Genomic DNA, 17,539 nt, shown 5'->3' on the forward strand with positions numbered 1-17,539 from the left:
GGCATCGAAGGCCTAACATAATAACACATGGCTGTTGGCAATTTTAAATTGGTTCCGTGGGTACACGGGCAGCAGTGGTGTGGTCAGTGGAGGCCTAGTGGAAGGAGTGACCGCAAACAGGCATCGAAGGCCTAACATAATAACACATGGCTGTAGGCAATTTTAAATTGGTTCCAGGGGAACACGGGCAGCAGTGGCCTGGTCAGTGTAGTAGTAGTAGAAAGAACGGACCGCAGACAGGCATCGAAGGCCTAAAATAAAAAAATTGGGCTGGCTGTAGGCAATTTTAAATTGGTTCCAGGGGTACACGGGCAGCAGTGGTGTGGTCAGTGGAGGCCTAGTGGAAGGAGTGACCGCAGACAGGCATCGAAGGCCTAACATAATAACACATGGCTGTTGGCAATTTTAAATTGGTTCCGTGGGTACACGGGCAGCAGTGGTGTGGTCAGTGGAGGCCTAGTGGAAGGAGTGACCGCAAACAGGCATCGAAGGCCTAAAATAAAAAAATTGGGCTGGCTGTAGGCAATTTTAAATTGGTTCCAGGGGTACACGGGCAGCAGTGGTGTGGTCAGTGGAGGCCTAGTGGAAGGAGTGACCGCAGACAGGCATCGAAGGCCTAACATAATAACACATGGCTGTAGGCAATTTTAAATTGGTTCCAGGGGTACACGGGCAGCAGTGGTGTGGTCAGTGGAGGCCTAGTGGAAGGAGAGACCGCAGACAGGCATCGAAGGCCTAACATAATAACACATGGCTGTAGGCAATTTTAAATTGGTTCCGTGGGTACACGGGCAGCAGTGGTGTGGTCAGTGGAGGCCTAGTGGAAGGAGTGACTGCAAACAGGCATCGAAGGCCTAAAATAAAAAAATTGGGCTGGCTGTAGGCAATTTTAAATTGGTTCCAGGGGTACACGGGCAGCAGTGGTGTGGTCAGTGGAGGCCTAGTGGAAGGAGTGACCGCAGACAGGCATCGAAGGCCTAACATAATAACACATGGCTGTAGGCAATTTTAAATTGGTTCCGTAGGTACACGGGCAGCAGTGGTGTGGTCAGTGGAGGCCTAGTGGAAGGAGTGACCGCAAACAGGCATCGAAGGCCTAACATAATAACACATGGCTGTAGGCAATTTTAAATTGGTTCCAGGGGAACACGGGCAGCAGTGGCCTGGTCAGTGTAGTAGTAGTAGTAGAAAGAACGGACCGCAGACAGGCATCGAAGGCCTAAAATAAAAAAATTGGGCTGGCTGTAGGCAATTTTAAATTGGTTCCAGGGGTACACGGGCAGCAGTGGTGTGGTCAGTGGAGGCCTAGTGGAAGGAGGGACCGCAGACAGGCATCGAAGGCCTAACATAATAACAGATGGCTGTAGGCAATTTTAAATTGGTTCCGTGGGTACACGGGCAGCAGTGGTGTGGTCAGTGGAGGCTTAGTGGAAGGAGGGACCGCAGACAGGCTTCGAAGGCCTAACATAACAAAATAGGGCTGTTGGCAATTTAAAATTGGTTCCAGGGGTACACGGGCAGCAGTACAATGGTCAGTGGAGGCCTAGTGGAAGGAGGGACCGCAGACAGGCTTCGAAGGCCTAACATAAAAAAATAGGGCTGTTGGCAATTTAAAATTGGCTCCAGTGGTACAAGGGCAGCAGTACAATGGTCAGTGGAGGCCTAGTGGAAGGAGGGACCGCAGACAGGCTTCGAAGGCCTAACATAAAAAATAGGGCTGTTGGCAATTTAAAATTGGTTCCAGGGGTACACGGGCAGCAGTACAATGGTCAGTGGAGGCCTAGTGGAAGGAGGGACCGCAGACAGGCTTCGAAGGCCTAACATAACAAAAATGTCAATACAATGGTATTGTCAGTGCCAGGCATTGAAGGATGTCAGCGCATAGACTAAACATTGGTGGAGCTGTGGGAGATAATTTTGCAAGTGGTAGAGCACTGTTTGAGCTGGGGGGGAACTGTCTTGTGGCCGGCGGTACAGGCCCAGGGCCCCTTATATTACAACGGTGTGTCTGACGTTGGGTGCGCACCACCACCGCCAGAGACACTTTATTGTACTATGAGGGACCCAATGGCAGTGCCGTCGACCAAAAGCGGGCACACCCACCTCTTCAGACAAACAGCACTCTCACGGGTGCTGGCGCCAAGTGGCGATACCACGGCCCCGTGTGGGGAGTTTGGCCATTTAGTGAGGTGTAAACATGTCGTATGCTGGACAATCAGGTACAGAAAATTACAAGATTGGAAAAATCATTCAGAATAGTCCACAGGCAAGACCTTTTCATAGGAAAGCTAGGTGTCAGCCGGGCAAGGTGGGGCAAAAGATTTCGAAATCCAGTTGTGGTTCATTTTAATGAAGGTTAGATCATCTACATTTTGGGTAGCCAGACGAGTCCTTTTTTCTGTTAGTATTGAACCTGCAGCACTGAATACTCTTTCTGATAGGACACTAGCTGCCGGGCAAGCAAGCTCCTGCAATGCATATTTTGCCAATTCTGGCCAGGTGTCTAATTTGGATGCCCAGTAATCAAATGGGAATGACGGTTAAGGGAGAACGTCGATAAGGGATGAAAAATAGTTTGTAACCATACTGGACAAATGTTGTCTCCTGTCACTTTGAATTGATGCTGCAGTACCTGTCCTGTCTGCGATCATAGCAAAATCACTCCACAACCTGGTCAGAAAACCCCTCTGGCCAACGCCACTTCTGATTTCTGCCCCTCTGACACCTCTGGTCTGCTGGCCCCTGCAGCTCGTGTGAGAACGATCACGGGCGCTGTGTGCAGGGAATGCCAGAAGCAAACGGTCAACAAGAGTTGATTGTTTGGTTGCTAATATTATTTCCAAGTTGTCATGTGGCATTATATTTTGCAATTTGCCTTTATAGCGAGGATCAAAGAGGCAGGCCAACCAGTAATCGTCATCATTCATCATTTTAGTAATGCGTGTGTCCCTTTTGAGGATACGTAAGGCATAATCCGCCATGTGGGCCAAAGTTCCAGTTCTCAAATCTGCGGTTGTGCTTGGTTGAGGGGCAGTTTCAGGCAAATCCACGCCACTTGTGTCCCTCCAAAAACCAGAACCCGGCCTTGCCGCGCCAACAATTTCCAGTGGCCCCGGAAAAGCTTCCTCATTAAAAATATAATCATCCCCATCATCCTCCTCGTCCTCCTCCTCCTCTTCGCCCGCTACCTCGTCCTGTACACTGCCCTGGCCAGACAATGGCTGACTGTCATCAAGGCTTTCCTCTTCCTCAGCTGCAGACGCCTGATCCTTTATGTGCGTCAAACTTTGCATCAGCAGACGCATTAGGGGGATGCTCATGCTTATTATGGCGTTGTCTGCACTAACCAGCCATGTGCATTCCTCAAAACACTGAAGGACTTGACACATGTCTTGAATCTTCGACCACTGCACACCTGACAACTCCATGTCTGCCATCCTACTGCCTGCCCGTGTATGTGTATCCTCCCACAAAAACATAACAGCCCGCCTCTGTTCGCACAGTCTCTGAAGCATGTGCAGTGTTGAGTTCCACCTTGTTGCAACGTCTATGATTAGGCAATGCTGGGGAAGGTTCAAAGAACGCTGATAGGTCTGCATACGGCTGGAGTGTACGGGCGAACGGCGGATATGTGAGCAAAGTCCACGCACTTTGAGGAGCAGGTCGGTTAACCCCGGATAACTTTTCAGGAAGCACTGCACCACCAGGTTTAAGGTGTGAGCCAGGCAAGGAATGTGTTTCAGTTGGGAAAGGGAGATGGCAGCCATGAAATTCCTTCCGTTATCACTCACTACCTTGCCTGCCTCAAGATCTACAGTGCCCAGCCACGACTGCGTTTCTTTCTGCAAGAACTCGGACAGAACTTCCGCGGTGTGTCTGTTGTCGCCCAAACACTTCATAGCCAATACAGCCTGCTGACGTTTGCCAGTAGCTGCCCCATAATGGGAGACCTGGTGTGCAACAGTGGCAGCTGCGGATGGAGTGGTTGTGCGACTGCGGTCTGTGGACGAGCTCTCGCTTCTGCAGGAGGACGAGGAGGAGGAGGAGGGGGTGTGAACGGCTACAGCCAACTGTTTCCTAGACCGTGGGCTAGGCAGAACTGTCCCAAACTTGCTGTCCCCTGTGGACCCTGCATCCACAACATTCACCCAATGTGCCGTGATGGACACGTAACGTCCCTGGCCATGCCTACTGGTCCATGCATCTGTTGTCAGGTGCACCTTTGTGCTCACAGATTGCCTGAGTGCATGGACGATGCGCTCTTTAACATGCTGGTGGAGGGCTGGGATGGCTTTTCTGGAAAAAACGTGTCGACTGGGTAGCTCGTAGCGTGGTACAGCGTAGTCCATCAGGGCTTTGAAAGCTTCGCTTTCAACTAACCGGTAGGGCATCATCTCTAACGAGATTAGTCTAGCTATGTGGGCGTTCAAACCCTGTGTACGCTGATGCGAGTCTAAGTACTTCCCTTTTCTAACCATAGTCTCATGTAGGATGAGCTGGACTGGAGAACTGGAGATCGTGGAACTAGCGGGGGTGCCGGTGGACATGGCAGACTGAGAGACGGTGGGAGATGGTATTGTTGCCGCCGGTGCCCTAGATGCAGTGTTTCCTACTACGAAACTGGTGATTCCCTGACCCTGACTGCTTTGGCCTGGCAAAGAAACCTGCACAGATACTGCAGGTGGTGCGGAAAATGGTGGCCCTACACTGCCGGAAGGGATGTTGCGTTGATGACTAGCTTCATTGGCCGAGGGTGCTACAACCTTAAGGGACGTTTGGTAGTTAGTCCAAGCTTGCAAATGCATTGTGGTTAAATGTCTATGCATGCAACTTGTATTGAGACTTTTCAGATTCTGCCCTCTGCTTAAGGTAGTTGAACATTTTTGACAGATGACTTTGCGCTGATCAATTGGATGTTGTTTAAAAAAGTGCCAGACTGCACTCTTTCTAGCATCGGATACCTTTTCAGGCATTGCAGACTGAGCTTTAACCGGATGGCCACGCTGTCCTCCAACAGGTTTTGGCTTTGCCACGCGTTTTGGGCAAGATACGGGCCCGGCAGATGGAACCTGTTGCGATGTTGATGCCTGCTGCGGCCCCTCCTTCTCCGCTTCAGAACTGCTGCCGCCTGCACCCTGTTTCCCCAATGTCTGCCAATCGGGGTCAAGAACTGGGTCATCTATTACCTCTTCTTGTAGCTCGTGTGCAACTTCGTCTGTGTCACCGTGTCGGTCGGTGGTATAGCGTTCGTGATGGGGCAACATAGTCTCATCAGGGTCTGATTCTTGATCATTACCCTGCGAGGGCAATGTTGTGGTCTGAGTCAAAGGACCAGCATAGTAGTCTGGCTGTGGCTGTGCATCAGTGCACTCCATGTCAGATTCAACTTGTAATGGGCATGGACTGTTAACTGCTTCACTTTCTAAGCCAGGGACGGTATGTGTAAAGAGCTCCATGGAGTAACCCGTTGTGTCGCCTGCTGCATTCTTCTCTGTTGTTGTTTTTGCTGAAAAGGACAAGGAAGCGACTTGTCCCTGACCGTGAACATCCACTAACGACGCGCTGCTTTTACATTTACCAGTTTCACGAGAGGAGGCAAAAGAGCTAGAGGCTGAGTCAGCAAGATAAGCCAAAACTTGCTCTTGCTGCTCCGGCTTTAAAAGCGGTTTTCCTACTCCCAGAAAAGGGAGCGTTCGAGGCCTTGTGTAGCCAGACGACGAACCTGGCTCCACAGCCCCAGACTTAGGTGCAATATTTTTTTTCCCACGACCACCTGATGCTCCACCACTACCACTACCCTCATTACCAGCTGACAATGAACGCCCCCGGCCACGACCTCTTCCACCAGACTTCCTCATTGTTTTAAAAACGTAACCAAACTAACGGTATTTGTAGCTGTCACACAACTTACACGGTGAGCTATAACTTCAGTATGATTTAGCTACCCCTTTACAGGTGGGTGAGACCACAACGAAAATCAGGCACAATGTTACACACTCTGTTTTTGGTGGCAACAAATGAGAGAGATGCCACACACGCAGGACTGTCACTGAAGCACAAATGTAAATATTAATCTCTCACTGATTTGATTTTTTTTTTTTCAGGGAGACTTTAGAAAAAAAAATAATAAAATGATTTTTACAGGAAGAATTTAGAAACCAAATAAAATAAAATGATTTCTTCAGGGAGAATTTAGAAAACAAATAAAACAAAAAATAGGCTTTCTATGGCCCACTGAGTGAGAGATGACGCACACAGGAGTCAGGAGTGGCACACAAGCCCAGAGGCCAATATTGTTCTCCCAATGATTGATGTAGTGATTTTTTCAGGTAGATTTTGGAACCCAAGTCAAGCTAAAAAAATAATAGGCTTTCTATGGCCCACAATTGGAGAGAGAGAGAGAGATGGCACACCCAGGAGTCAAGACTGGCACACAAGCAGAAAGGGCAATATTAATCTCCCACTGATTTGATTTTTTTTTTTCAGGGAGACTTTAGAAAAAAAAAATAATAAAAAAAAATGATTTTTTCAGGAAGAATTTAGAAACCAAATAAAATAAAATGATTTTTTCAGGGAGAATTTAGAAAACAAATAAAACAAAAAATAGGCTTTCTATGGCCCACTGAGTGAGAGATGACGCACACAGGAGTCAGGAGTGGCACACAAGCCCAGAGGCCAATATTTATCTCCCACTGATTGATTTAGTGATTTTTTCAGGTAGATTTTGGAACCCAAATCAAGCAAAAAAAATAATAGGCTTTCTATGGCCCACAATTGGAGAGAAATGGCACACCCAGGAGTCAAGACTGGCACACAAGCAGAAAGGGCAATATTAATCTCCCACTGATTTGATTTTTTTTTTTTTTTTTCAGGGAGACTTTAGAAAAAAAAAATAATAAAAAAAAATGATTTTTTCAGGAAGAATTTAGAAACCAAATAAAATAAAATGATTTTTTCAGGGAGAATTTAGAAAACAAATAAAACAAAAAATAGGCTTTCTATGGCCCACTGAGTGAGAGATGACGCACACAGGAGTCAGAAGTGGCACACAAGCCCAGAGGCCAATATTGTTCTCCCAATGATTGATGTAGTGATTTTTTCAGGTAGATTTTGGAACCCAAATCAAGCTAAAAAAATAATAGGCTTTCTATGGCCCACAATTGGAGAGAGAGAGAGAGATGGCACACCCAGGAGTCAAGACTGGCACACAAGCAGAAAGGGCAATATTAATCTCCCACTGATTTGATTTTTTTTTTTTTTCAGGGAGACTTTAGAAAAAAAAATAATAAAAAAAAAATGATTTTTTCAGGAAGAATTTAGAAACCAAATAAAATAAAATGATTTCTTCAGGGAGAATTTAGAAAACAAATGAAACAAAAAATAGGCTTTCTATGGCCCACTGAGTGAGAGATGACGCACACAGGAGTCAGGAGTGGCACACAAGCCCAGAGGCCAATATTGTTCTCCCAATGATTGATGTAGTGATTTTTTCAGGTAGATTTTGGAACCCAAATCAAGCTAAAAAAATAATAGGATTTCTATGGCCCACAATTGGAGAGAGAGAGAGAGATGGCACACCCAGGAGTCAAGACTGGCACACAAGCAGAAAGGGCAATATTAATCTCCCACTGATTTGATTTTTTTTTTTCAGGGAGACTTTAGAAAAAAAAATAATAAAAAAAAATGATTTTTTCAGGAAGAATTTAGAAACCAAATAGAATAAAATGATTTTTTTCAGGGAGAATTTAGAAAACAAATAAAACAAAAAATAGTCTTTCTGTGGCCCACTGAGTGAGAGATGACGCACACAGGAGTCAGGAGTGGCACACAAGCCCAGAGGCCAATATTTATCTCCCACTGATTGATTTAGTGATTTTTTCAGGTAGATTTTGGAACCCAAATCAAGCAAAAAAAATAATAGGCTTTCTATGGCCCACAATTGGAGAGAGAGAGAGAGAGATGGCACACCCAGGAGTCAAGACTGGCACACAAGCAGAAAGGGCAATATTAATCTCCCACTGATTTGATTTTTTTTTTTTTCAGGGAGACTTTAGAAAAAAAAAATAATAAAAAAAAAATGATTTTTTCAGGAAGAATTTAGAAACCAAATAAAATAAAATGATTTTTTTCAGGGAGAATTTAGAAATCAAATAAAACAAAAAATAGGCTTTCTATGGCCCACTGAGTGAGAGATGACGCACACAGGAGTCAGGAGTGGCACACAAGCCCAGAGGCCAATATTGTTCTCCCAATGATTGATGTAGTGATTTTTTCAGGTAGATTTTGGAACCCAAATCAAGCAAAAAAAAATAATAGGCTTTCTATGGCCCACAATTGGAGAGAGAGGGAGAAATGGCACACCCAGGAGTCAAGACTGGCACACAAGCAGAAAGGGCAATATTAATCTCCCACTGATTTGATTTTTTTTTTTTTTTCAGGGAGACTTTAGAAAAAAAAAATAATAAAAAAAAAATGATTTTTTCAGGAAGAATTTAGAAACCAAATAAAATAAAATGATTTTTTCAGGGAGAATTTAGAAAACAAATAAAACAAAAAATAGGCTTTCTATGGCCCACTGAGTGAGAGATGACGCACACAGGAGTCAGGAGTGGCACACAAGCCCAGAGGCCAATATTGTTCTCCCAATGATTGATGTAGTGATTTTTTCAGGTAGATTTTGGAACCCAAATCAAGCTAAAAAAATAATAGGCTTTCTATGGCCCACAATTGGAGAGAGAGAGAGAGATGGCACACCAAGGAGTCAAGACTGGCACACAAGCAGAAAGGGCAATATTAATCTCCCACTGATTTGATTTTTTTTTTTTCAGGGAGACTTTAGAAAAAAAAAATAATAATAAAAAAAAGATTTTTTCAGGAAGAATTTAGAAACCAAATAAAATAAAATGATTTTTTCAGGGAGAATTTAGAAAACAAATAAAAGAAAAAATAAGCTTTCTATGGCCCACTGAGTGAGAGATGACGCACACAGGAGTCAGGAGTGGCACACAAGCCCAGAGGCCAATATTGTTCTCCCAATGATTGATGTAGTGACTTTTTTAGGTAGATTTTGGAACCCAAATCAAGCAAAAAAAAATAATAGGCTTTCTATGGCCCACAATTGGAGAGAGAGGGAGAGATGGCACACCCAGGAGTCAAGACTGGCACACAAGCAGAAAGGGCAATATTAATCTCCCACTGATTTGATTTTTTTTTTTTTTCAGGGAGACTTTAGAAAAAAAAAATAATAAAAAAAAATGATTTTTTCAGGAAGAATTTAGAAACCAAATAAAATAAAATGATTTTTTCAGGGAGAATTTAGAAAACAAATAAAACAAAAAATAGGCTTTCTATGGCCCACTGAGTGAGAGATGACGCACACAGGAGTCAGGAGGGGCACACAAGCCCAGAGGCCAATATTTATCTCCCACTGATTGATTTATTGATTTTTTCAGGTAGAATTTAGAACCCAAATCAACCCAAAAAATAAATAGGCTTTCTATGGCCCACTATTTGTGAGAGAGATGGCACGCTCAGGACTGGCACACAAGCCCAGAGGCCAATATTAATCTCCCACTTTTTTTTTTTTTCAGGGAAAATTTATAAACCCAATAAAAAAAATAATAAATAGGCTTTCTATGGCCCACTATCTGAGAGAGAGAGATGGCACGCTTAGGACTGGCACACAAGCCCAAAGGCCAATATTAATCTCCCTTTTTTTTTCAGGGAGAATTTATAAAACCCCAAAAAAATAAATAAATAGGCTTTCTATGGCCCACTATTTGTGAGAGAGATGGCACGCTCAGGACTGGCACACAAGCCCAGAGGCCAATATTAATCTCCCACTTTTTTTTTTTTTTTCAGGGAAAATTTATAAACCCCAATAAAAAAAATAATAAATAGGCTTTCTATGGCCCACTATCTGAGAGAGAGAGATGGCACGCTTAGGACTGGCACACAAGCCCAAAGGCCAATATTAATCTCCCTTTTTTTTTTCAGGGAGAATTTATAAAACCAAAAAAAAATAAATAAATAGGCTTTCTATGGCCCACTATTTGTGAGAGAGATGGCACGCTTAGGACTGGCACACAAGCCCAAAGGCCAATATTAATCTCCCACTGATTGATTTATTGATTTTTTCAGGTAGAATTTAGAACCCAAATAAAGCAAAAAAAATAGGCTTTCTATGGCCCACTGAGTGAGTGATGATGCACACAGGAGTCAGGAGTGGCACACAAGCCCTGAGGCCAATATTTTTCTCCCACTGATTGATGTAGTGATTTTTTCAGGTAGATTTTGGAACCCAAATCAAGCAAAAAAATAAATAGGCTTTCTATGGCCCACTGACTGAGAGATGGCACATACAGGAGTCAGGAGTGGCACACAAGCCCTGAGGCCAATATTTTTCTCCCACTGATTGATGTAGTGATTTTTTCAGGTAGATTTTAGAACCCAAATCAAGCAAAAAAATAAATAGGCTTTCTATGGCCCACTGAGTGAGAGATGGCACAGACAGGGATGGCACTCTAGCAGAAATGCCAATCTTAATCTCCCACAAAAAAAAAAAAAAAAAAAGGAACTGTCCTTCAATTACTATCTCCCTGCAGTAATCTCAGCCAGGTATGGCAGGCAGCAATAAGGAGTGGACTGATGCACAAATTAAATAAAAAGTGTGGACAAACAAACAAGATAGCTGTGCAGAAAGGAAGGAACAAGAGGATTTGTGCTTTGAAAAAACAGTTGGTTTGCACAGCGGCGTACACACAGCAATGCAGCTATCAGGGAGCCTTCTAGGGCAGCCCAATGAGCTACAGCGCTGAGGAAAAAAAAATGTAGCTTCCACTGTCCCTGCACACCGAAGGTGGTGTTGGACAGTGCAAATCGCTACAGCACAAGCGGTTTGGTGGTTAATGGACCCTGCCTAACGCTATCCCTGCTTCTGACAAAGCGGCAGCAACCTCTCCCTAAGCTCAGATCAGCAGCAGTAACATGGCGGTCGGCGGGAACGCCCCTTTATAGCCCCTGTGACGCCACAGACAGCAAGCCAATCACTGCAATGCCCTTCTCTAAGATGGTGGGGACCAGGACCTATGTCATCACGCTGCCCACACTCTGCGTTTACCTTCATTGGCTGAGAAATGGCGCTTTTCGCGTCATTGAAACGCGACTTTAGCGCGAAAATCGCGTACCGCATGGCCGACCCCGCACAGGGGTCGGATCGGGTTTCATGAAACCCGACTTTGGCAAAAGTCGGCGACTTTTGAAAATGAACGAACCGTTTCGCTCAACCCTACTCAGGACAAATTGGACAACAAATTTTGGGGTCCAATTTCTCCTGTTACCCTCGATAAAATACAAAACTGGGGGCTAAAAAATAATTTTGGGGGGAATTTTTTTTTTTTTCACGGCTCTGCGTTAGAAACTGTAGTGAAACACTTGGGGGCTCAAAGTTCTCACAACACATCCACATCTAGATAAGTTCCTTTGGGGGTCTAGTTTCCAATATGGGGTCACTTGTGGGGGGTTTCTACTATTTAGGTACATTAGGGGCTCTGCAAACACAATGTGACGCCTGCAGACCATTCCATCTAAGTCTGTATTTCAAATGGCGCTCCTTCCCTTCCGAGCCTTCCCATGCGCCCAAACGGTGGTTCCCCCCATATATGGGGTATCAGCGCACTCAGGACAAATTGCACAACAAATTTTGGGGTCCAATTTCTCCTGTTAGCCTTGGGAAAATACAAAACTGGGGGCTAAAAAATAATATTTGTGGGAAAAAATTTTTGTTTTATTTTTACGGCTCTGCATTATAAACTTCTGTGAAGCTCTTGGTGGGTCAAAGTGCTCACCACACATCTAGATAAGTTCCTTAGAGGGTCTACTTTCCAAAATGGTGTCACTTGTGGGGGGTTTCAATATTTAGGCACATCAGTGGTTCTCCAAACGCAACATGGCATCTCATCTCAATTCCTGTGAATTTTGCATTGAAAAGTCAAACGGCGCTCCTTCCCTTCCGAGCTCTCCCATGCGCCCAAACAGTGGTTTACCCCCACATATGGGGTATCAGCGTACTCAGGACAAATTGTACAACAACTTTTTGGTTCCAATTTCTTCTCTTACCATTGGGAAAATAAAAAATTGGGGGCGAAAAGATCATTTTTTTTCACAAAAATTATTTTTTATTTTTACGGTTCTGCATTATAAACTTCTGTGAAGCACTTGGTGGGTCAAAGTGCTCACCACACCTCTAGATAAGTTCCTTAGGGGGTCTACTTTCCAAAATGGTGTCACTTGTGGGGGGTTTCAATGTTTAGGCACATCAGTGGCTCTTCAAACGTAACATGGCGTCCCATCTCAATTCCTATCAATTTTGCATTGAAAGGTCAAACGGTGCTCCTTCCCTTCCGAGGTCTCCCATGCGCCCAAACAGTGGTTTACCCCCACATATTGGGTATCAGAGGACTCAGGACAAATTGTGCAACAACTTTTTGGTTCCAATTTCTTCTCTTACCATTGGGAAAATAAAAAATTGGGGGCGAAAAGATCATTTTTTTTCACAAAAATTATTTTTTATTTTTACGGTTCTGCATTATAAACTTCTGTGAAGCACTTGGTGGGTCAAAGTGCTCACCACACCTCTAGATAAGTTCCTTAGGCACATCAGTGGCTCTCCAAACGCAACATGGCGTCCCATCTCAATTCCAGTCAATTTTGCATTAAAAAGTCAAATGGCGCTCCTTCCCTTCCGAGCTCTGTCATGCGCCCAAACAGTGGTTTACCTCCACTTATGGGGTATCGGCGTACTCAGGACAAATTGTAAAACAAGGTTTGGGGTCCATTTTCTCCTGTAACTCTTGGCAAAATAAAACAAATTTGAGCTGAAGTAAATTTTTTGTGAAAAAAAGTTAAATGTTCATTTTTATTTAAACATTCCAAAAATTCCTGTGAAATACCTGAAGGGTTAATAAACTTCTTGAATGTGGTTTTGAGAACCTTGAGGGGTGCAGTTTTTAGAATGGTGTCACACTTTGGTATTTTCTATCATATAGACCCCTAAAAATGACTTCAAATGAGATGTGGTCCCTAAAATAAAATGGTGTTGTAAAAATGAGAAATTGCTGGTCAAATTTTAACCCTTATAACTCCCTAACAAAAAAAAATTTTGGTTCCAAAATTGGGCTCATGTAAAGCAGACATGTTGGAAATGTTACTTGTTAAGTATTTTGTGTGACATATCTCTGTGATTTAATTGCATAAAAATTCAAAGTTGGAAAATTACGAAATTTTCAAAATTTTCACCATGTTTCCGTTTTTTTTTTACAAATAAACGCAGGTAATATCAAATAAATTTTACAACTATTATGAAGTACAATATGTCACGAGAACAGAATGTCAGAATCACCGGGATCCGTTGAAGCGTTCCAGAGTTATAACCTCATAAAGGGACAGTGGTCAGAATTGTAAAAATTGGCCCGGTCCATAACGTGCAAACCACCCTTGGGGGTAAAGGGGTTAAAAAACTGGTTTGATCTCACCAATTATGGATGATGGGTACCCAAACCGATGCAAGAGGGTCCCAGGGAGGGTCCAGTAGTTGTGGGGTAAGAATGAAGGAACGGGGGATCTCTGTCCTATATCCCCTGTCGTGCCCCAGCAATGACTCCTGTCCTGACAAGGACAGGCCCAAATCAGCCCCACCATGGACACCCCTCCACCGTGTAAGATGTGATATAGCGCCTCCCTAAGCATTTCCTCTCCAGTCTTGAAGATTCATCAGGGGAGTTTCAACGGCCACAAGGCCCAAATATAGCTTACAAGTCCATGTAATTAACAGTCCATAAGTTGGAGCTATATGCAGTGGCTCCAGATACCGGCAGTCCTGTGTGGTGTCTGCCACAAGAAGTGAGTCAGCTATGTGTGACGCCCGCTTCCCCCCTTTTAAACAGGGGGCCACTCCCCCAGACTGATGATGTAATAAACGTCCACCCCTACCAACCTGTGACAAAGCCATGTGTCAGGTCCAGTCAGCGCTCCAGTCCTGGAACGCACGCTGGAGTCCCCTCATACCGCCAGGCTGTCAGCCCCTCAGCTCAGCGAACCGGAAGTGTCGGCGCCGTTTTGGATGCGCCACTTCCGGTGCGGCGATAATATGGTGCGCTCCAGAAGTGGAACGCATCCCTCAGGCGCCGATTAGTGACAAGTGTCCACAAAACCGGAAGTATCGGCGCCATGTTGGAAGCGCCGCTTATACTACGTCGGTAATGTGATGTGCTCCAAAAGTAGGACGCATGACCAAGGCGCCAGATAATGACAAAGTGCCACTTCACATGCGCTGCCATGGCAACACACGCAATATATAGTACCCCATATATAGAGACACATGATGCAAAGTGAAGTCCCATAATGCATACCTATAATGCTCCAAACGTAGGACGCATAACCAAGGCACCAGATAATAACAAAGTGCCGCTTTACATGCGTTGCCATGGCAACGCACGCAATATATAGAACCCCACATATAGAGACACATGGTGAAAAATGAGGTCCCATAATGCATACCTATAACCACCTGTATACATTTAGACATACCTATGCGTCATGGACAGATATTATACATATATGCCACCACGGATACCATATAATGTGCATGAGAGGCTATACTAATCAGATGCCGCACATGTGTATCGCCCATTTTTAATATATATGGGTATACGTGGCCGGAAGTGTCCGCTCACGTAATATAGTGCCTACCAGGAATACCATATAATATACGTGATATACATGAGGGGCTGTATCAGTTAAATGCCGTACATGCATACCACCCATTTTGTTGATAAACACCAAACAAAATATAGTGCCCACGGATACGAATAATAGCTGGAAGTGTCCAGACTCAAAAATATACCACCGGCACCAACAGAGGGAAGGGAATATATGGCTTACTTCGGAGGGACAGAAAAAAGTCCGGGGGGGAGGGGAAAAAATTGCTGATGTATCTGCACAGCTACAAAAAATGCCATCACAAGTTTAGTGATAGCAAAAAGGCCCCACTATCATAAAAAACGTGTAAAATTTGTCCACTCAAAACACCGATCCCCCTCATTCCTGGAAGCTCCATCCAATGAGCATATCTAATACCAGGGAAAAGGTCCTGAGGGGAAATAGTACAGAGTAATGACCCCGTACCACCATATTGCAATTGTTTTGTTAATCACAGCTGGTTTGAAGACACAAAGTACAGGACACAGACTGGCAAATAACAGGGAGCAAGAGTAGATGGAACAGGGCAGGGTTGTACACTAACAAATCTAAGGAAACAAAGGATGCTCGAATAGACCTAGAGGAAACAACCAAAGTTGAGCTGATCATTAAGTCCATGAGGGTGGCAAGTGTCCAGCCGGAAGATCCACCTTGTTTCCTTCTGCAGCAGGATCTTATCAAAATCGCCACCCCTCACTGGTGGGGCAACTTTATCAATCCCCATGAAAATCACGACCTTAGTATCACCATCATGGCAGGTGTTGACATGTCTAGCAATGGGGGTGTCCCTATGATTTCGGATATCCCCCAAATGCTCGCCCACCCTTCTTCTGAGTTCCCTGATGGTTTTACCAATATATGTAACGCCACATATACAGACAGCTCTATATATGACTCCTTTAGATTTACAATTGATGAATTCTTTTATGACATATGTCTTTTGCGTGTGAATGTCATAGAACTCCTTGCCAGTCTGTATAGATGCGCACGCTATACATGTACCACATCTATAACAGCCACTTGGTCTGTTTGGTAGCCATGTCCCCTTGTTAGGTGTTGTTAGATGAATGTGCACTAGCCGATCCCCTAACGTTTTACACTTTCTGTATGTAATTTGAGGCTGTGTGCCGACAGCATCCCTCAAGTCGTCATCCATCGTAAGTATGCACCAATGTTTCCTCAGAATAGCCCTGACCGATGGAGCACCATTATCAAAGGCACAGATCATTCTGATGGTCTTGTGGTCTTCTCTCCCTCTCTCCCGTGGTGTAAGCAGATTGCTTCTAGCCTGTCCTCTAGCATGGTGATATGCCTCCCTCAGCACCCGATCCGGGTAACCTCTATCCAAAAACCTGGATCTCAGGTCTCTTGCCTTTATTTTGAAATCTGCATCATCAGAGCAATTTCTCCTAAGGCGGAGATATTGGCCCTTGGGGATACCTTTTTTGAGAGAGTACGGGTGGTGGCTATCCCACCTCAACACAGAATTTGTCGAGGTGGGTTTTCTAAAGATGGTAGTATCAAGGCCCTCACCACCACAGGTTTTGGAAATCATGATGTCCAGAAATGGTAGATTATTCTCCTCCATTTCAAAAGTAAACCTCAACCCTTGTAAGTATTGACGTGGAGTCATTGTGCTCCTCTATCCCACACGTGTATGGTATGCAGGGAGTGCGGCACTTTTTGGGTATGAGGGGCCAACAACATGCCCCCCATAATGAGTTTGTGTTGAGCCTCCTAAACTTCGTCCTGAACAACAACTACTTTTGCTTTGATGGGCGGATCCTCCACCAGCTCAGGGGCACAGCTATGGGCAGCCCATGTGCGCCCAGCTACGCCAACTTGCTCCTGGGCTGGTGGGAGGATAGCATCGTGTTCTCCGATGTCAATAAAGAATTTACCGTCTATATCGACCTATGGGTTCGTTATATAGACGACGTTTTTGTCCTATGGAAGGGTACTAGAGAGATCTTTCAGAAATTCATGTCATCACTCAATCAGAACCACATAGGAATGACCCTGATTCCAGGGAGATCCCCTCCAGTCTACGCAAAAGGTCCATAGTGTCGCTGATGTAAGAGGGAAGGGAGGTTACAAATGGTCACAAGATCTGATCAATATAGGTCCCTGCATTCTGGCAGATACTCCCTATTCCAGAAACTATGGGTCTCCCCTTCAGAGGTTCAATACCCTTATGCACCTTCGGTAGGGCGTAAAAGGTAGCCATAACCGGGTGCTGAGGGAGGAGAAAAAGGAATTCTTCTTGGCTAATGAGGTTATCTGTTCTGGCCTTTTCAAGGATACCCTCTAAATTTTTTATGCAACCAGCTGTTGGATTCTGCATTACTCGAGGATAGGTGGTCTAATCATTTAGTAGGGCCATGCACATATTTTTATAGCCATCCACATCCATTACAACCACATTGCCCCCTTTATCTGAGGGCTTAAAGATAACTGTTTTGTCTGTTTCTAGGTTGTGGAGTGCTGTAATCTGCGCTTTATTCAGATTATGCCTTGATTGTATCTGCGTAAGCTGTTTAATGTCCCGGGTAGCCAGATTCAGAAAGACATCAATAGCCGAAACATCCCCCCCTACAGGTGCCATTCTCTTACTAGGATTCCTCAGCTGAGTAAACGGACCAAAGCCCCTCTCTGTCTGTGGTATAATTTCCAAGCCCGCCAGTAGTTGAACATCTTGTATCATGTCAGGAGGAATCCACAAGTCAGCTGCCATTTTTTTATCCCTTTGTTTAAAGAGCTTGTGCCATCTCAGTCTCCTAAC

This window comes from Ranitomeya imitator, chromosome 4 (genome assembly GCF_032444005.1).
Source record: "Ranitomeya imitator isolate aRanImi1 chromosome 4, aRanImi1.pri, whole genome shotgun sequence".
In the NCBI taxonomy this organism is placed as follows: Eukaryota; Metazoa; Chordata; class Amphibia; order Anura; family Dendrobatidae; genus Ranitomeya; species Ranitomeya imitator.